Source organism: Micropterus dolomieu, linkage group LG12 (genome assembly GCF_021292245.1).
Source record: "Micropterus dolomieu isolate WLL.071019.BEF.003 ecotype Adirondacks linkage group LG12, ASM2129224v1, whole genome shotgun sequence".
NCBI lineage: Eukaryota > Metazoa > Chordata > Actinopteri > Centrarchiformes > Centrarchidae > Micropterus > Micropterus dolomieu.
In genome coordinates this window covers 4,828,318-4,843,219 of record NC_060161.1, presented here as the reverse complement: position 1 = coordinate 4,843,219, position 14,902 = coordinate 4,828,318, and the positions used below count along the sequence as shown (strand labels likewise).

Genomic DNA, 14,902 nt, shown 5'->3' with positions numbered 1-14,902 from the left:
TTAACACACCTCCTTTTATTTGTGAAAATGGAAAGTCTCATGGCTATCTTGCTGCCACTCTAACAAAACTGTGAAGTCATCCTTAAAAGTGCTGCTGCTTGATTTCAATGCTCCTTATTGCTCCAATTTAGCTGAAAGTGCCTGTTCGCATAGGAACGCCCATTGAACGCCCAAGTCTTTTGATAAACAGGCGGCCAAATAAGGAGCTGGAGTTAGCTAGATTTGATTGATAGATGCTGTACTTAGATAGGCTGATTTGGATTTGGAATGTGAACCAGAGCAGTAGGGGCGATGATTCACAACTAGTTCTGGCGTTGACGAGTGAGGGTGAATCACACGGGAAGAGTCACTGTTTGTGTGTGTTTCATGTTTTTATGTCCCTGTGGGGACTTTAACATGAATGTACACTAACCCATGGGGACTGCCCATGGGTACAGATGCCTTTTAAGGTTTAAGATCTTTATTGTTCAGGTTACAATAAAGTTAGCTGAGAGTCTGGGAAGCTGAGCAGAGGAGGTCCAGAGCAGAATCTGAAATATGAAAATAGTTTTAGAAAGGCAGAGATCTTCTTCCTAAATCTTTATTTGGAATGTAAATGCTCCATACTTGTATAGCGCCTTTCTAGTCTTTTCAACCAGGGATAGAACCGCCGACCTTCCGATAAACGGCCAACCCGCTCTACCTCCTGAGCCACAGCCGCCCCTAATGCATGTTCAACACAGGGAGAGCATTTCAACACGTCTTTAGCACTTTTTTTAGTTTCTCATACATGTTTTAATTTAGTTGTTTACCAATGTATGTTTACACAAAACTGTGTTTGTTTATCTTTTTAGTTATTTTTTGTACAAATAAGATAAAACTCCATATTGTTGGTTTAACTTTATTTAAGTGTAATTTCTGGTGTTTTAGTGGTAGGCATGCTGCTGTTTAGGATGTGATTCAGAGCAGCTGTTTTGCAGCAGCTGTTGTGTTTTTGGCAATATGAATAAAATCTTAAATCACAGTTTATGTCAGTTTATATGAAATTGTACATTTTCTGGAAATCCAATAAAAATCAGTTTGTAGTCCAAACTGTGAATGTTTGTCTTTGAGCATCTCAATGAATTAAAAGCTGACAAATGAAGGTTCAACAAAATCTCTGCTGGCTGACAAATCTCTATTGTCTATATGAACATAAAGCCCAACCTGCTGTTAGCAGGGAGGCATCCTGCACTTTCTGACCAAATGAGGTTTCCTCACAACTCTTAAAGCTTTCAGACTTTTTTAGATAATAATTTGGGGCAGAAATGAAAAAGTGTGACAGGGACAGTCACAACAGATCAGACCAATAGCTGATTCCAGGACAATCAACTGCATTCTTTCCCCTCTGCTCTTCTCCCTTTATACCAACAGCTGCACCTCCAGTCACCAGTCCGTCAAGCTCCTGATGTTTGCAGATGACACCACCCTCATTGGGCTCGTCTCAGGTGGGGATGAGTCCGCCTACGGTTGGGAGATCGACCATCTGGTGACCTGGTGCAGCCAGAACAGTTACAGTGGAGATGGTCGTGGACTTCAGAAAGAGCCCAGCCCCACCCTCCCCCTTCATCCTGTGTGACTCCCCATTCACTACTCTGGACTCCTTCCGCTTCCTTGGCACCATCATTTCCCAGGACCTCAAGTGGGAACCGAACATCACCTCCATCACCAAGAAGGCCCAGCAGAGGATGTTCTTCCGGTGTCAGCTGAAGAAGTTCAGCCTGCCAAAGACAATGATGGTGCACTTCTACACCGCCATCATTGAGTCCATCCTCACCTCCTCCATCACCATCTGGTACGCTGCTGCCACTGCCAGGGACAAGGGCCAGCTGCAGCGTATCATTCGCTGTGCAGAGAAGGTGATTGGCTGCAATCTTCCTTCTCTTCAGGACCTGTATGCCTCGAGGACTCTGAGGCGAGCAGGAAAGATTGCAGCTGAACGCCCCCGTTTCAGACTCTTCCCTCTGGCAGGAAGCTGCAGTCCATCAGGACCAAAACCTCTTGCCACATTAACAAGGCCCGGGTCCTTCACTGACACTCTGTCCTTTCAAATAGCACAAATGTCTCTGCGTCTGTGTTTGTCAATTTATATATTTATGTATACAATATCCTCTTATTTTGCAGAATAATGCACATGGAAATATCTGCCAAATTGTTCTTTCTCTGCAAATAGTAGTATTCATTTTCTCTATTATTATATATTATATTATTATTATATCTTATATATAGTTGAATTGTTTATTCCATATTTATATATTTCTACATTTATTTATGTCAGCTGTATGTTTGTCTACGCGTAGGAACTTATCACACTTCCTCCACCTCCACCTCCATCACTGTCTGGTTTGGATCTGCCACTAAAAAGGACAGGAGCAGACTTAAACGGACAATCAGGACTGCAGAAAAAAATCATCGGTGCCAACCTGCCCTTCATTCAGGACTTATACATTTCCAGAGTCAGGAAACATCACTGCAGATCCATCTCACCCCGGACACAACCTGTTCCAGCTCCTCCCCTCTGGTAGGCACTACAGAGCTCTGTACGCCAAAACCAACAGACTCAGGACCAGTTTCTTCCCACAAGCCATTACTCTGATGAACAGCTGATTTCTGACTCATAATGTCAGGAACCATTCCTGTGCAACAACCCAGTAACTCTGCCTCTAAACAGGCAACTGTTTACTGGCTACCACTTATTATTTATTCCCCATTCTCTATTTCAGTGCTGTTCATACTGTTCATATTGTTATATTGTTAATACTGTATACCAAATCCACCGACTGCATGTACATAACACCTGCACATAATACTTATTTATGCCTGCATCCTTTGCACTATGCTCCATCGCACGGTGTACATGTGTGCATGTATGCATGTATCTGAATGTGTACCTGTATATCAGATCCTTCTCCGACATGTACATAATAATAACAATGATAATAATAATGTTACTCCTGCATCCTTTGCACTCTGCTCATTGCACTATTGTCTCAGTCTGTCTATATTGTTTTTGTTTATAGTGTGTATATATGTGTTCTCTATACTGTAGCCTAACGTTTCTAATTTTATTATTTTATTATTGGATAAGTAAGCACATTGTGAGCAATGTAAAATCCAGAATCAAATTCCTCGTATGTGTGTCTATTTACATACCTGGCAGTAAAGATGATTCTGGTTTTGATTCTGAATCTGAGAAACTTCAAATATTTCAGCACAAACCAGAGGAAAGCCCGAAAGCTGCATAAAGCTCTCTTCAGCCCAAACTAGTTCTGATTGTCCAGGTGCTGTCTGGGTCACTGAGTCTGCTTCAGATATTTATAATAAAAGAATACATTTGGAAATGTTATTCAACCTTTATTTATCTGCCACATTACATTCATGATTTTGTTCAGAACTTACAACAAGTGTGTTGAAACTCCTCTGGAACAAGAGCCAAATGTCATAAAAATGTGAAGTTATTCCCTGATTCCTCAGTAGTTTTACAAAGAGCAATGCTCACTTTTTTATTCCACATTATTGCAGAATGCAGAGGACAAAACATCTCACTGTGGCAGAGAGATCTCGTTCAGGGTCATGGTTTCATAAAGTTTAACTTGTCTTTGGGTTACCTTCACTGAGCCCAGATTTGATGATCCTGGATAACTATCAGGCCGTAATTAACTGTAATCAGCTGTTAACTGGCTCAATCAGCTCTGAGTTTTCCTATCCAGGAGGAGTTTTTAATTACAAGTAGCAAGTGTTGATTCAGTCTGTTGTTCTGATGTACTTTACATACACTGTGTTCATGCCGGTCTTCATTCTTTAGGAGCAGGTTTGTATGCAAAACACAAAGCATCAACTATTTATAGAACTGATGCAGGTCATTGTTTTCATGCAGCTTTTTTATTCTATATGTAAAGTTTTTTTTTTTAAAGAAAACGGAATTGAAAAAAATTAAGCTGATTGTGTGTTGGTCAGCACCAGAGTTCAAATCCACAATTCACACCAACCCAAACGAACCGCAGGTTAACACTACAGGGTTTGGTTCAACCAGACTAAACCAGGTTGGTGTAAATGCACAAGCTACAAGTGATTTCCCCCACTAAAAAACATTAAATAGATTTTTGCAGCAACTATACTTTCTAAGAAGACTGTACGGAGTGAGCAGCCAGATCATGCTGATGTTCTACTGGCTGATCCTGGATAGCATGACAGATATGGAATCACATCATGGTTTGACAACTTAACATTGCAGCTGAAAGGCAGACCGGCCAGCACACATAAGGTAGCTATGAGGATAATAGGGAGGAAAGAGTACGAGCCCTTAAACAGCCTGGACAAGCAAGCAGTCAGGAAACAAGCAGAAAAAATGACTGCAAACCCTCAACATCCTCTCTGTCCTGAATATGAACTTCTGGCATCAGGGAGAAGATTCTGTGTGCCAAGATATAAATCAAACAAACTCAAGTTATCGTTCATCCCAACCTCTATCAAGCTGCTGAACTCTAAAACTAAATCCTGGCACAATAGATCAAATTACAATAAAGTCACCAGCCCCTTTGCTTCTAGCACTTTTTAAGATGTGGTATTGTATATACAGTTAAAATGTCTCTCATGTCTTAAGATGTCTTGTTGATTTCATGTTAACTGTATGTTGGGTTTTTTAGTACATGTTTGTGTTATGAAGCAACAGGTTGTAGCTCTGTGCCCCCCGGGGACAATAATGTGTATTCTATTCTATACTCCCATCAGCTGACAAAAAGAGAATTTACAAAAACTATTTTATTCCCACCGCAATATCCATTTTAAACAAGCACACCTGTTCGTATTGATTTATGGAATTGGACGTGTTGTAATATAGTTTTGATATTTTGTATTTTTTACCCATGTCTTTCATGGGTGTGCGTTTTTATGTTTGTGAGCCCCAAACCTAAGACACATCATTATCTGATAGACAATCTATTTTTTAAAATTGAACTGAATTGTGAAAACACCCACAGGATCCAGGAAGAACAGCTTAACTATGGGTGACGAGGACAGAAGAAGAAGAGTGAGCGCAACAACATTGTGATTCCATACGAGTCTGAAGTATCAGAGAAACTCAAGGCAGGTTTTTCAACAAACATCACATCCCTCTGGTTTTTAAACCCAAGGACACACTAAGGCAGACACTGGTCCACCCTAAAGACTTAGCACATGGTATTTGTCTGAATATGAACAGTAATCTCCAGGAACACATGGTATGTTTCCCCACGGATTCACATCAAGACTGATTTACATCAGACTGTGTGTATGTAGAACACAAAACAGACTCTAGTGAAGGAAACCCATTGTTCTGGTCTCAGAAACGCAAATGAATATGCAAACTGTGAGTAGCTGTCCCTTCTGAACCATCTTGTGCTGCGAGATGTGAACTCACGTTACGCCCCACCCTTAGTCGGCTCCATGGGGCAAACAGCACTCCAGCACTGACCCAAACCAACCACCAAAACACCTTTAAAAAGAAATCATTCAAAAAATCATGAACACGAAAAGCTTAAAGTCAAAACATGAAATCCCAGCTGAGAGGCAGCAAGACCAGCAGAACCAATTCAAAAAGGCTGTCCTTCTGAAGCTGGCACAGGAGCTTTTAAGGGCCTCCTTCCCAGCTCAGGTGGACCTCATTTAGCAATCAGAAGTAGCCCACCTGGAGCAGAACTAGAGCAAACAGCACAGGGAAACACATCCAGCTGTAACATTTAGTAGTAACATCTGAGTTGAATTATTTGTATATTAGTGATGTTAACTATTAGAATCAGAATCAGCTTTAATGCCAGGTATGTGTACACATACAAGAAATTTGACTCTGGATTGTACATTGCTCACGATGTGCTTACTGATACAAAAATACAAAATCACAATAATCAGAATAAGATAAGATAAAATCAGACTTCAGTGTAGACAACGCAAATATACACACTATGAACAAATCAATATAGACATATTAGACAAATAGTGCAGTGAGCAGAGTGCAAAGGATGCAGGAGTCTGTACATGTCGAAGATGGATGTGATATACAGGTACATATACATGCATACATGTACACATGTACACAGTGCGATGAAGTATAGTGCAAAGGATGCTGGAATAAATAAGTATAAGTATTTTGTGCAGGAGTAATGACTTGAGGTAGGTGGATTTGGTATACAGTATCTACAATATGACAATATAACAATATATTGTGAATGTGTTCAGTTCATTTTTCTCACATCATTTGTTGTTTCAACAACCGGTTTGACCAGTTAGGGCAGAGGGGGGCAGAGGGGGGCAGAGGGGCGTGCAACAGGAGGACCATCGATTGCCGAACAATGCTCTACACCTCAAATCACTCAAGGAGATGGACAAGATTCTTGCTGATGTGGCTGCAGTTCGGCCTCACATCACACCTAAAGAACATGTCCACGCATCATCAGGAAGTGTTGTTGTCTTAATGTTTGTTCTTTTATTAAATAATTCTGTCAGGTAATCTAACAAATATTGGAAACTGACCATAACAACATAAAAAATACATCGTGAGAGACGTTATATTCCTAAAAAAATAAGAAAACAATCAGAAACAATCGGCTCTCGTGCTGTAAACTTTGTTTTGTACACAGGTTACAGGTGTGACAGCAGAATGGATAATAAAAAATGAACAAATATCTAAACAAACTGCAAAACAGCCTTAAATTGGATATTGATACATGAGTTGGTGGCTAATGTATGTTAAATATATTGATGTTAAATCAAGCAAATCTGTCTTTCCTGGTGCTTCAGTCTGTTGTTCTGATATCCTTTACATACACTGTGTTCACGCCTGCCTTCATTTCTTTAGTAGCAAGTTTGTATGCAAAACACAAAGCATCAAACTAAATATAGAACTCATGCAGGTCTTTTCTGTCATGCAGCTTTCAAAGGAACATTTTCTTATGTCACGTTTATTTCTCTATCTAAAGATTTTCATCATCATTTAAAGAAAACAGAATATCAAAAAATGACATATATGCTGATTGTGCAGCAGCTTTGAACCGGAGGTGGACAGCATACTGTAGTTATACCAGCTACATTTCACTTAATCTGCTTCTCTCCCTCTCTTCAATACAATTCTGACATGTAAGAAATATAAATATTGTATTGTGTAACAAAGAGACAGCAGAGACATGAGGTAAAGAAAGGAAGAAAAAAGAAGGTGGTGCTTTTCTTTTCTTTTTTTTTTTGTATTTCTGTTTTTTATTTGCTGTTTGTTCTCAACACAACAAAACTCCCTGCCTGCAGAAGAAGATAAAACTCCTGTGATTAAACTATGAAAAGGAAAATCGCTGCGTCCTGCTTTCTCAACCCATTTTAAGTCCACTTAGCTGTTTTCCTCTTGCTGCTGGCGAAGAATCAGCCCGCCGTGACCCCCATTGTTAAATGATGATGACAAGTGATTGTCAATCCGTGCTAAAGTGAATAAATCCTAATATAATTTGAAGAAGTCGTGTTTATTGTGTGTGGTATTTTGGTACTTCACTGTCAGCCTGTTTTTATTCAATAATGCTTAATTATTGATAGTTTAAATAAATGTTCTTTATGTTATGCTTTGAGGTTTGGCCGTTTATGAAATATAATAAGCATCGCTATTAAGACAGATTTTAAAAGTTTGATTAGATTTTTTAAATCCTGATTTTTCAGGAAGAGAAATAAGTAAAAGCAGAAGAAAACATCAGCAGGTGTGTCAGCACTGTGGCCAGTTATTGTGAGCGGCTCACATGCACATTTCCCAGTCAAATAAATGTTATGGAGTGTGACGGTTCTTTGTCCCGCTAACCTTCTCTCTTCTATTTCTGTGATGCATCATTTCCATATTCACGCCACTCCTTTGTCTTAACAGAGCAGCTGTAGATCATAATCAGCCTGCTGCTTGTTATCACTTCCCATATTTGAGGTTTGGATGCAGAGGACAAACATCGGCCACTGGTGTAGGAACTCATTCAGGTGGGTCTCTCAGCTTTTAAAGGTAAATTTGATCAGATTACTTTTTTCTTCTATGTAGAGCGTATTAAACAGATAAATGAACATGCAAACTGTAACAAGCAGACAGCTTTGGACTCACTTCTAAACATAAAATAATAACTCTGTTGTTAGTTTGTGTTTTGGGGCCACATTAGCCTTTATTGCAGGAGACAGTAGAGACAGACAGGACATGAGGACAGAGGGAGACAGGGTTGATATGCAATAAAATAATGTGAGAATAAATACCAACAAGGAAGAGTGCACAACCTGCGCCCTGAAGATAAAATCTGCAGATCATGTAAACCTCCTGATCCAAACTCAGAGGGGCATCGAGTACAGGAGACAGGCAGGATGTCCTAAACCAAAGAGCATTAACATTAAACATTAATTACTGACACAGCTGGACGATGTTCTGTGGCTGCAGTAACGACCTCACATCAGCACACACAGATATTTGTCCTTCTTTTCTTATTTGATTAAATAAAAGTTAAATGCAACAAATGTTGAGGAATGATGATAGAAAGTGAAAGACAGCAGTTTGTGATTTGATATGATTGTGGGTAAACTATAGGTACACTGTGTTTGTGTGAACTTCACCTCACAGCTTTAGTGATGTCACTGAACAATGTTAGGTAGATATTAAAAACCTGCTCCCTTTAATAACCTGATCTCTCAAACAGGTTTCACTCTGAAGAATGGAAGATTACTGCTTTAACAACAGCTCACAGAACCAAAGCTACGACTATTACAACTACATCTGTGGCTACTATGACTACAGCAACTTCACCTACCGGAATTACCTTCAGTTCTTCTTGTACTTAAAAAAACCTGATGAATACATCAGTGTGGTGACATACATAATCGTTGCTGTCGGCCTTCCTCTGACCCTGGTGGCCATCAGTGCTCTTTATTCTATGGTATGTACATTCTGACTGAGAGTTATTTATTTCCTGTCTGTGTGGTGTGTCTGTCCTACAGTCTGTCTGTCTGTAAAGGATCTGGATCTGGTTTGGGGGCTAGGTGTCAGGGGGCTGGGACAAAGGCCTGTAATAATAGTTGTTTGTCAGAGTAGTTTGTACAGCATTATTTGGGTTTTTTATTAACCTGTCTACAACTGCCCATTTCTGCCCCTATCACCAGGAAAAACCAGTCTGTTCTCATTCCCATGGTGTCACATATGGACGCTTTTTCAATATTTGTTTTTTAATTAAAACACACACAAACAAAACACAGTGTTCATTGTTTAGTTTTTACCTTATATTTTCCTGATTGTATGAACTACATTATTATAAATGTCAGTATACCATGAAACTTTGGCAACATTGTCTTTGTTCCATTCATGCCGAGAGAGAGGTTTATAATAACTGTTGTTTGAGTGTGAAATGATAGCCTGCATTTAATGCACCGTATTATTATGTTTGTCTGCAACCTGACAGGTGAAAACTTGCAAGACTTAATGAAATGAACATCTGTTAACAGGCTCCTCCTATTTACTTATCTTAAACTCTAATTCATCCTCAGCACTGCTCCATTGGTGATAGTTTTTCTGTGTACCATTTTTCATAATTGATTATTTATTAATGTATATTGTCTGCTATGCAGGACCGGCAAGTGCACTTCTACTGCTCTATGTGAAAAACAATAGCGCTGCCATTCTATTTGCAACGTATACCAGCAACAACACACAAAGACCAATATGCCATAGGCCAAATAGTGCACAACACGAGTGTACCCAAAATGTCAACTATATTAAAATTTATGCAGGAGCCAATGCCTGCTGGCATTTTTATTTAAGCAGTCATGACAGCACTTTTCCAAATAATCACATTTCCGCTCCTCAAACTACCGTTGCAAATCTCTTTACACCACTTTCTTATGTGCGTAAAACACACACAAATGAAATGTCCGTAAGCACATTATATCATCAGCAGGTTCAGCATCTTAAACAACGACTAAAGAACAAATAAAGCTAAAATTACCTTTCAGAAGTGCGCACGGCGGGCCTTCATCGCAGCAAAGGTCTTAACTGCCTCCTCTATTTCGATTCTCTGTGCCAGTTCATGTTCTATGGAGATTGTTGCCAGTCCATTAAGTCTGTCTTGTTTCATTGTACTGCGAAGGTAGTAGTTTCAACTTTGAGAAACTGCGTTCTCCTGAAGCCACTGTAACAGGAAAGGTGAGAAGCACTCGTGATGCTACAAAAGCATTGGAAAAAACTGATTCCATCCCGTTGTCACGTGTCAACTTGAGTGCGTCTAGGGGTTTAGTGCCAGCAGGTAGACGCCTACTCAAAGCAGTCAGCTCCGCAAAAAGCTCTTGTCCATCAACATCTCTGGAGTCTCCGTGTGTCAGGGCTTTATCCAGCGCTGGACATTCTTGGAGAACGTCAGTAGCGTTTTCCTCTTTGATGGATGCAATGTCATACAACAGCCCAAATATGTTCCCGTGCTCCTGGAGTTGAGAAAAACGCTCTTCATCAGCATTAATAGAGCAGTCCAGTATTCTGCTGAAAAAACACTTTGTAATGCTGTTGTGGATCCATCACTGCCTCATCCTCTCCTTCATAGTGAAACATTTTTTTCCTCTTTCGTGGTCGCACTGCACTATGTGGAGGAAAACGGACCTCTGTTTCCTAATCCTCCGCCAATACTGTTTCAAAACTGCTGTCTGCGCGGTAGTCCATCAGGAATCGTTTTGTCAAGTTTAAGCAGACTTGTTGTCTGTAGTATTTTGCTGGTCACATTTATCTCTTTGTCATACCATGTTATGATGTTGCACATGAACGGGTAGGTTTTGATCTTGGCTGCAATGCCTCTGGCTTCACATCTAGTTTTAGCTCCACATGTGCCAGTTAGACTTTCATCTTCTGCCACTGACAGCAGCGCATCATATACATCCCCCAACTGGCGTCGGATGGGTTTGAGCACATCGACCCGACTTTCCCATCTCGTGTAACTTAAAGGCTTGACTGTGAGGCCACGCTCACTTATGTGCTGTTTTAACACGTCCAGCGAGAGGTGGAAGCAGAGAAAAACTTATAAACCTCCTGGATAGTTGAAAAGAAGTCGACTGCCTGCAGACAACATGAGGCTGCATCATTAACTACCAAGTTAAGAGAGTGAGCGCTGCAAGGCACATAAAATGCCCTTGGGTTTATGTCTAGCACTCTTTCTTGCACACCACTATGCTTACCTCTCATGTTTGATCCATTGTCGTAGCCTTGACCTCTCGTGTCCATAATATCAATATCCAGCTCGCTAAGTTTCTTAATAAGGACCTCAGTCATGCCGGCTCCTGTACAATCAGTTATCTGTGTCCACACTTCCTCCCTGTGTTGTAACTAAACGTACAATCACGGTCATCTGTTCTTTTCTGCTTACATCGGGAGTACAATCTTAAATGATAGAGAAGTATTTAGCTGACCTCAGCATCGTGAGAATTCCCTGCTGAATCTGGGATGCCAGCATTGCAATGATTTCATTTTGAATATCATTGCCTAAATAGTGAACGTGTGTTTCTTTTGAAGTCACTCTCCTAATGTGTTCGGCCATAACGTTGTCAAAAAGACCAATCATCTCCACTAGTTTCAGGAAAGTGCCATTGTTATGTTCAAATAATCTATCTGTGCTACCACGGAATGGCAGGTTTTGCATAGCCATTACTCTGATGAGACTAATCAACCGCTGCAACACATTTTGCCACTGTATTGTCTCAGCAGCAAGTTTCCGCTGATTTTGTGCATCTATGGTGTTTTGCGAGACCAATCTTTCCATTTAGGAAAACTTTCGATATGTTCAGTTGATTTTTCATGTTTGCTAAGGATGCTTGACAAATTCTTCCAGTCTTTAACACCATCTCTTCCAAGAGCTGATTTTCTCTCGCTTCCACAAAAATGTTTACAGCAGAAGCAAAACGGAACATCCTTACTCACTGAATAAACTAGCCAGGGCCTTTCCAGCCTTTCTCCATTTGTTAATGTCCGTCTATAAAAAACTTTCTGTGTGCACTGTCTTTGGGAAAATCAATTCCTTTCACTTGATATGGTCCTCTCTCTATTAAAATGTCTCTAAGTCATTGGGTTACTGTTGTTTGCCAATTGCTGGGATCATTAAAAGTATCCTCACTGTGTACACTTATTTGTTCAGCTGTCTGAGGTCCGATGATACTGCTGATATTTGCTGTTTCTTGTGGAGCAATGTCACTGGCTGAGTAAGCAATCTCCTGACCTGCTGATGGTGGACTTGACGGTAGATTTTAAGGCAGACTAATGTTAGCATCTGCTCTCGGGATGCTGCTAGCACCTGCTGTTTCTTCTTCTGTAGAAATTCCGGTAGCTGGTTTGACAGCTGATCTCCTGACATGGCAATAGACTTGACGGTATGATTGAAGGCGGGTTAGTGCCTGCTCTGGTTACGCCTCTACAACAAGGGTGTTAATGTTAGCTGTGCTAGCGGTCTCTTGGTTCTGTGATGGACTTGAAGGCGTGTCATCCTTGCAAATACTCCCTGGATCAATATATTTTAACAACGAACCCTTCTATTGTTGGTGTGCTTAATCCTTCAATAGTCTCCTCTTTTTATATTCGCAACCAGATAATGTGGGTCGTTTAGACATCCTGCAGTAGTTCCTTGTCCTCTTTTTACTGACCCTCAGTCATGACTCGTGCAGGGGGCAGGACGGGGCAGCGGCAGCTTAGCAATTCATATAGCCATTGTTCATTCCCGGTTGGCTCATTCACATTTTGCCGCCCACAAAAGTGCCGCTCTAGGCAAATGCCTAGTTCGCCTATATGGACGCGCCGGCTCTGCTGCTATGTAGCAGAAAGGAGTTACAAAACTCAATTTCACTCTATAACTTTTTATATTGTGACAATAAACCTACCTACCTGCTTATTTGTGCGATCCTCAATATAATACATTTACAATGAGGAGAGATTCTCACCTTGCAAACACAAACATGAGCCTCAAACTGCGACTCCTGTCTGGATAAATCCAGCTCATGTGTTTGAGCCAGAACGCTTCATATCTGTGGCTGAAAAACTGCTGCAGAAGCTGCAGGAAATCTGGCCCTTAGTCTTGTTCCTGCAGTGATTGGCCAGTGGGTCATAACTGAGATTTCTGTTGGATGAAAAAGTCAGAAATGGCTCTGACTGCAGCTGCTGGGCAGAGCAAGATGACAGATTTGGGAGGAGGTGGACTTCACAACATGTTTCCAACTGCTTGTTGACTTTTACCAATGTTTTCCTGCAGGTGAGAAGTGATCATGTTGCTCCCATCTACGTCATCAACCTTCTCATTACCGACCTGATTCAACTCTGCTGCATGATCGTTCAGGTGGCAAAACCTGAGGATAAGAACATATATAACATCTTCTTATATATTTACATCTCTGCTCTGTTTGCCAGTGTTTACTTCATGGTCTGCATCGCCCTGGAAAGGTATCTGTCTGTCTATCCAGTATGTGTGGAGCTGCTTCTGTGTCTGAACATTATATTAGTTTATAACTCTGAAGCTCCTCAAAGACTTTGTGTCCATCTTGTATTACAGGTATTTGGTCATCGCCCACCCACTGTGGTACCGCTGCAGACGAACCATCAAGAGTTCTGTGGTGGTCTGTGTCCTGGTCTGGGTCCTTTCTGGTGTCTTTGTCATGCTTTTCTGTTATTTATATACTGAAGTGGTCATATACATAATCTTCAGCGCCGTCCTCCTCCTTCCCTTCCCACTGTTAATATTCTCCCTGGTTGGGACCCTCAAAGCCCTGTCTGCTTCCATCTCAGTCCCCTCTGATGAAAAACGACGAATTGTGGGAATTTTGGTTCTGGTGCTGCTTATTTACACCCTACTGTTCCTGCCCAGCATCATTTTCTTTCTGGGAGAACATATTGATCAGAACCTCCTACGCCTGTCTGTCTTGTTTGTTAAGTTGAGTCCTCTTGCAGACTCAGTCCTGTATGTCATCATGAGGAAAGGGACCATAGAGAAGCTTTTGGCCTCTGTGTGTTGCTGCAGAATGGACAGCAATGATATCAGCAGGTCATCAGTATGAATGATGACAACATTTCCACAGTCAGCTTCATGTAGGCAGAGAAAGAGGGAGAGAGAGAAAGGGGAGGAAACAGGAGGAGAAATGGAGGCCAATAGAAAGGATAGAGACGAGACAGATCCTGTCATCTACTGAGACCATTTCCAATAAGACACCTAACTGTAGAGAACAGGAAGCACTGTTTGGACTCTGCTGTGGGAGAAGTGGCTGCTGGGAAATGTTTTGGTCAACTTGCTGATTCACTGTGATGGCTTCAACCAGGGGTGTAGTCTAGTTTTTTGTGGTGAGTATACTCTGATTTTTCCCTCCAAGCCTCATACCCACTTGTCCCCAAGCAATCTGTCCCAGAGTAATTTTATTCAGTGCAAAATTGTATCGCTTTCCACATTATTTCACCAACTAACGAGACCCATGTTACTATACTGTGTACCACCAGTGAAATGGTGTTGATTTAGCCTGCAAGAAATGAAGTAACGGTAAAAAGCAAATGTGGAGCGATTTGTTTACTAGCCTACATTTACATTACATTTATTCATTTTAGCTGACGCTTTTATCCAAAGTGACTTACAATTGGTATATATGACAGAGGTTGCACACCTCTGGAACAACTAGGGGTTAAGTGTCTTGCTCAGGGACACATTGGTGGTTCTGTCACAGTGGGGACTCTCATACCAAGAGGAGTGTTTCTGCCCAGCCTATAGTGATGCAGCATAGAGCAGCTACATTAGCTCGGACCTGCCGCTGTTTGCTTCATAACGTTCTATTTAGATTTATTGTGGTTTTACCGATACTGAGGTACACAGCTTTATTTTTACACATACGAGATATTTGCTGTGGTGATAAGGTG

The 14,902-nt window shown here is 41.0% G+C and overlaps 1 pseudogene; it reads left to right on the top strand.

Moving 5' to 3' along the window:
- Window positions 1–8,705: 8,705 nt before the first annotated feature.
- Window positions 8,706–14,285, top strand: LOC123980709 (annotated as a pseudogene).
- The last annotated feature ends 617 nt before the right edge of the window (window positions 14,286–14,902 follow it).